Source organism: Myzus persicae, unplaced genomic scaffold (assembly GCF_001856785.1).
Source record: "Myzus persicae strain clone G006 unplaced genomic scaffold, MPER_G0061.0, whole genome shotgun sequence".
NCBI classification, from domain to species: Eukaryota; Metazoa; Arthropoda; class Insecta; order Hemiptera; family Aphididae; genus Myzus; species Myzus persicae.
In genome coordinates this window covers 141,893-149,115 of record NW_019104054.1, presented here as the reverse complement: position 1 = coordinate 149,115, position 7,223 = coordinate 141,893, and the positions used below count along the sequence as shown (strand labels likewise).

The following is a 7,223-nucleotide window of genomic DNA, read 5'->3' as shown; positions in this document are numbered from 1 at the left end:
ATTCGGTAAATATTGCGATTGAGACGTGGTGGGACAACCGGGATGGCTGTGCCAAACCTAATCATATTGGTTGGGCGTGCGCGTATGGGCGTGTGTGTGTGTGTGTGTGTGTGTGTGTGTGTGTGTGTGTGTGTACAGCAACTGCATAAAATAATAATGTAATAATGATAATATTTGCCATCCGATGATTGTAGTTGTAAGCAAACACGGTAAGCTCCGCATACAAAGGTATATGCGTAATTAGACGATATATTACCTATATATAGGTACGCGAGAAATGTCTAATGCATTTTTAATTTATCGAATTATTCCGCGGAAACCGCCCTATTGCAGTATCTTTGGTAATGTGTCTTTGTTTATTCATTTTTAGTAAATCGTGTGAGTATAATAGGTGTACCCATAGACATATCACGTTTATAATATAATATTTATATATGCCCATCGTGGGTGTACCTAAATATGACGACATGGAATGTATTGCTTATTAATTCAAGCTTAAACGTAATGAAAAATCTAATAATTTAGTATGTACCTATAACGATATTATGAAGTAACAAATTATTATATCATATGGAGTGAAAAAAAAAATTAACATAATGATTATTGTATCTGTTATAATTATGATTTTTTTTTTTTTTGGTGTTTCAAATTTAATTTGTTATTCATTCTACCGCACTGTTTACAGTTGATTAATAAAAACATGCAAACGTGATGATTCAAATGAAGAATAAAATTTCCATTTTTGAATTTTCCATTTGAATAAATACATAAAATATATAATTTATAAATCAAATTTACGTTTGAGGCGCTTTTGTGTGTTGATTACATTGAATATTCATAAATTATAATATATTATTAAAGTTAATACGTTTTATATATTTTAAGTAGCTTATATACGTTATAACGCATTACCACCGAACATGGTTAAAATTTAATTTTACGTAGCAATATCGGGGATTTGTTAAGTCACCCAGGTATATATTAATTTAACACCAGTACAAATTGCATTAAGTAGGAAGTATATTTATTTAATTTATCTTATTCGTTTTACCAGTTATTTATTGATTTATACTCTAAAATATTAATCGAGATACCATATTGTATTTTATCTATTATTTTAAAATATAAATATATTAAATGTATTCTATTACGTTATAATAAAGTATTAAAGTAATTATTGACATTAAAATGTGTATAGCCAAATAAGGGTTAATCCATAACAAAAAAAAAAAATAATAATAATTTCTTAAATTACGTTAAATACGTAGCGTGGTATTTTTTAAATTAAAATGTACATAATAATATTGAAATAAACCCTGCAAAGATCATTAAATAAGATACTCTTTAACAGACATTTCTCATGCTTTGGTACGATCTTTTTTCATGACAAATTTGATTCATATTAATAATAATTGTAACTAGTTTACTCTACTTAACTAGCTTACTGAAACCATTTAGTACAAAAACGTGCGATTGCACATAAAGGTCCAGTCATTTTGGTTATAATTAGTTTCTATGATGTATTTTTTAAATTTTTATTTAGGGTTGTTCTTCTAACCTTTTACTTACATGCGTACTCGTATGAATAAAAAACAAAATGTGTGCTTGTTCGATTGACCTCGAATCCAGCACAAGTGACTTGTCTTGTGATTACCCGTCTTTCGTCTATATCATAAGTAGACGTGCATTAAAAATGTCACCCCAAGGGGAATTGGTCCTCTTGTTTCCCCGACACCATACATTTAATCAATATGTAAATTACTTTTATAAGTATAAAAAAAAATGTAAGTACGTAGTAATACATCTAGTAATACTCGATAGGTACTCGTGTTATACAACCACTTATAGATATGTCTATTCTTGGTAAACTTTATGCGGACGATGAATATAATATTAATATTATACGTCTTATTTTTAAGAATAATCAATAGTTGTATACACCAGTGTGTTCTCAAACGTAGCTTAAATCTCCTATTAGTTAATCCTAAACACGCCATGTATGTATAGCTGTTTAAATAGAAGAGTACTTATTATCTCTAAATAATGTGTTCAGACAAAACAATTATTCCAACATGTTTATCTAGATTAATGGTGGATCAGGTGCGGTGTATCTTACACAAGTCCGCACTTACATAATATTATTATTATGTGACACAGCAGATAATGTTATTTATAATGATTGGTTCCACTAAAACGACGTAATGGGTGTACATCGCCCCTGAGGATTTCAAATAGTATACCTATCCCCTGTAATATAATATTCCGATTTATAATATTTAAAAATAAATATTCTAAGGCAGATATGCGAGTTGGCTATATTACACCAACAATGCGTATTACACTAGAGTTGTTTTGGCTGTACTCGGAAGAAACAGTCGAAAACACTGTCCATTTAAAATATCGACTGGACTCGATTGCAAACCTACTTGAAACAATATGTGAAACACTAATTGGATACAACTCGAAATAACGGTCACGGAAAAAAAAATTCATCATTGTAAAATAATTGTGAAACAAGATTAAAAATTTTTTTTCCTAATGATATGTATGTGCGATGATTGTGGACGTATTGTGAAACAAGATTAAAATGAGTTATGCAAATATTTTTTAAGTGGCCGTCGATAAAGCTCGAATTCTTACTACTCATAATTATATTTCACGTTATTAAATTGTACACGGTTTCTTAAATTAATTTATGGTTGATTATTTTTTTTTTTTTTAATTTGTTACACTATTAAAATACACCTTATTAAATCAAGAAAAATAGTTTGCACAATATTGTGTCGACCGCAAAGCTGAACGTCACCTTAGCTGATTAAAATAATATCTGCGGTGGATAACTTCTTAGGACGTATAACCGCAAATGCCCCCAATAAAATATGGCAATATAACACAGTAGGTATACAAATAGATTAGGTATTAGATATTTTTATGAAATAGCACTAAACTGAGGATTTTAGGGTTTACTTTGAATTTATTAAGCTGTATATTATGGGTATTCGCGACGGAGTAAAGTACCAATTTATTGTACATCAAATACTTATTATCATTTGCTTACTCTCTGCGCCGCACGGTGCACATAGATATCCGCGGTGGCAATAAAATAAAAAAGCTTATATTTTGTAGATAAGGAATGAAATATGCACACTTCATCTTCAATGGGGTTCATATTGTAGTGTTCTGCATAATACTCGTGACGATGCGTTGCCGAGCGATATTTTATCGCACGACCGATTAATGTTAATAATTAATATTATCATGCCGAGGCGGCGAGCATATTACATATTATATTACAATAGAATACAGAAGAATACCATGTTGCAATTATATTATGATTAACATGTTTGTTGCATTTTTACGGGGTGAGCGGTGAGTGCCTACTCGAAGGTTTCCAGCTCGAATAAATTATCGTTGCGATATCGTGTTTTATAACGGCGGCGCGCAATGTCGCCATTAATCTCGAAGCGGTGGGTATAATCATACTTTTAGCGATATCCATCGATCAATATCGATATCAATGTATGTGCAGGTACCTATATATTGTGCTTTGTCTTACCGCATGCAGGAAAAATGCACGCGATTTTCCGCAGTTGCATACCTCTATCCGTGTGCCCGCATATATCGACGATCGATTAGTTTGTATTCATTATTCGCGTCCGTAAACGCCTATTGCATTGTGTTTACGTTTGATTGACAGAGGACAACATATGCGCTTGTTTTAAACAGCCATTGCACTATGCGTATTATAGTATTATGCAATGCGAACGACGTAATATTTTGCAAATAACTTCGGTACGGCGGGCGTCGTCGTGTCCGATAAAATGTTAAACGCCGGTTTTCGAGATTCGTTCGATGTTTTTCAGTCGCCTTCCAAACACTCGCGAGCCGTGAAATTTGAATGACAAAAATGGTTATTAGGCAGCTTATTATTATTATGAGCGTGAGGACCGAAACCAATTATTACCATAACACGCTCGCTGTATATTAAGATCGTTACCTGTATGAAAAAAAGTAGTCACTCTCTGCAGTCTGCAGTCGACATTACCGTAATATAGTTGTAGCAGGTATGTTTTGATTTTTTCAATGAAAATAATACAAGTAAAAATTATACAAAAAAAAAAAAAGCGTAACACACTTATTATGAAACAACTGTGTTTTTTTTTTGTACACGAAAACAGATATTCTGTTTGTTCGTATTTCGCCAATGCCACATTGACACTGGACGACGGCCATAACGTCGTGAGGTTCACTACCTAATTTAATTCGTCGTACGATATACATTATAGAATATATAAGTATTCAGTAATAGTTCGTAAATACCCATACGTCGTATTCCGTGTATACATAAGGTCCGACGCAATTTTTTTGTTTTACTCCGATGGCGATTGTTGTTTGTTTTTAATTGAGTGAACCCTTTGGAATGGAGATATCGGTAAATGTAATTAAGATGACTATGCACGCCTTTGTATATTAATATAAAAATAATAATAAACAATACAATAACTTACTACAGTAAGTATGGTAGTAAATAATGGTTAATATATAAATAAAAAAAACTCGTTGGTAATGCACTGTCGTATGGAATACCTCGACTATATAATTATTGATACAATGTCATTATTATTTACTAATTATTAGTAACAATACAAATAATAGCAAGCAGGTGCCTATACGTATTTACATTTACTGAGCTGTATCATTGCACATTGTGTGTTCACTTTCGGTATGACGACATTTATGGTTTTATTTTTAAATCGTTCAAGTGTGTACTCCTGACGAAAAAAAATTTGAATTAATATTTAATACCTAGAGTTGAGCTTACTGCAGCTTATCTCTGTGGATTTACACGGTTAGAGTCGTTATATGTTTCATAGTGCGGCTTATGGCTACAGACTGCTGCGGTACATACACACGATACCTGATACCGGGCTCTTTATGACCGACGTCAGTCACCATATCATTATTATACTACGACCGTAGTGTCCGTTGTTACCGTGATACCGTTTCAATGGTTTATTTTATTTCGCACACAAATGCAAATATTTTGAACACCCCGACTTGTCTTCGGCATACTTCTCCAATACAGTATTATTGTATTATCCGATCTTATTTCGTACGACATTCCATATACAACATCCACTTGGCACCGGCCGGTAAATACCCGATAGGATGTGTAGTTTTCCGTTTCTGTGAATAATAGTGTCATTATAGTAACTCATGTCCCAAGCACTCGTAATCAATTGATGTGCGAAATAGTATTATGTATGTATTGTTTCATGACAGTCAACCGGGCATCATGCGATATAATTCGGAGATCAACAAGTCAACACGTCGTTTCCGATTTTAATTTTAGCTTCATATTCAGTTAACAGTTACGTGTAAGAGTTATTTTTTAAAATAAAAATGTACACAAATTGAATCAATCGTAATTATTATTTTTTTAGCATTTTACAGTGGCGGCGGTGAAGTGAAAAATGCGGCTTCAACTATACGCCTCAAACCATCATAATTATAATATATGACTAGGATTATTTGCTTTTTTTTTTTATTATTTTTACTTTTATATTGATTAGTTTATATAATTATTTGTCCATGAGTATACAGTGATTCGTGTTAATTGAAATTATTTTGATTGCTAGAAATGTCCTATTGCTCTTTTCTTATTATTAATAACATGCATTTTTAATGAAAAACATATAGATACAATACAAAGTATACAATATAGTTTAATTGCTAGTTATTGTATTAGTAGTTGGTATAGGTACCTACTTTTGTTTATTATGATGATTAAAAACGCCAAGTACTTTGTTGAAACTATTCGTGTACGTAGATAGTATATGTATACATTCTAAAGATCTTCCGCTGAGAAAACATCTTTAAAATTGATCAAGTATGTAGATAGGCTTACGTATTTTTAACTTGAACTATAATCGTATGATAAAAATAATAAACTGATTTAATTATAAATTCATATCTTTCAAATGATTAGCACACATATTTTTGAAAATGATTCATCTTTATTATTTTGTTTGTATTTAATTGATAATATTTTTTATTTCATGCGAAACTCATTCATAATTAACACATTTAAACCTAACTTCGTTGTTTGGTTTTTAAATAAATTTTAATTAAAACAGTGACTAGACGGGCCATGTAAACATTAATTTTATGGTGTTCGAAAATATGTTAAGTTTCGTAATTGTATTTTTATTTCATGCGGATATTTCATTTTTACGAGCAATATTTACAAAATGTATTATGCAGCGTGGAAACTGCCAATGCGTTAAAATGAAATGTGTTTTCTGCAATGAATATTTGGTTCCGAATGATAAAAATTAACTTTTAATTATATAGGTACGATGTTTGTTCAGACCATACCTACCAAGTACTGTTGTAAATAAACTTTAATTAAAATTCAAATAATAAATAAAAAGTGTTTTCGTAATATTTACCCCCCTGCCCCCAATTGTCATGCGCTTCACAAGTTCATTGATGTTTGAAAATTAATCTCGTATTAAATTATTTTTCATCGATTTTGAATAAATACAAGTAAGTACTGAATACCATAGTACACATTTTATATTATTTATATAATATTATAATATAATTCACCATTTCATGTTTTTGACGAATACAATTTAATGCAGTTGTACACTTGTAGCTGAGGCGTTTCAATATTTTTAATGGCAAGCCATATTTTTTGGTACATATTTTATATTTTGTGATTTATTTGAGAGTACCTTGTGCTTTCGTTATGTGAGGTAAAAGTTATTGAAGTGACATAATAATGGCTATTTGAAAATGTTCAGATCGATGGTAAAAAGTTCAAACAGAAAGAACGTCGCAATATGTTGCTTTGATGAATATTCTCTAGTCAGCTTAGTTGAAAAATAAAAACGAAAAATCACTTGAAAATGTTCTCCGAAGAAAAGCGAATAGGTAACTTGTGATAAGTCAGATCTGTCCAACATCGGTATACCTAATTTGTTTTAAATTTTTAAATTTTATTTAACTTAAGTGTCTGTATTTTTTTGAATTTTTTCACACGAATAGACGTTAACTAGTAAGAAAAAGGTACAACTGATATTTTACGGTATATTAGTATATTATGTTTAGTATGTACCTAGTTGTAATATTATTTATTTCTTATGTAAACATTTGGTTAAAATGGACAGTGTCATAAAACTGCATTCTTTTAACTAGAGAATTGGCGTTTAGATATA

General features: G+C 30.8%; 1 long non-coding RNA gene across 1 annotated transcript; it reads left to right on the top strand.

The window, feature by feature from the left end:
* The first annotated feature begins 4,560 nt into the window (after positions 1-4,560).
* On the top strand, positions 4,561-5,617 carry LOC111038115. The gene is made up of 2 exons (XR_002604940.1): positions 4,561-5,378; positions 5,445-5,617. It is a non-coding gene; the product is annotated as an uncharacterized LOC111038115 (long non-coding RNA).
* Positions 5,618-7,223: the final 1,606 nt, after the last annotated feature.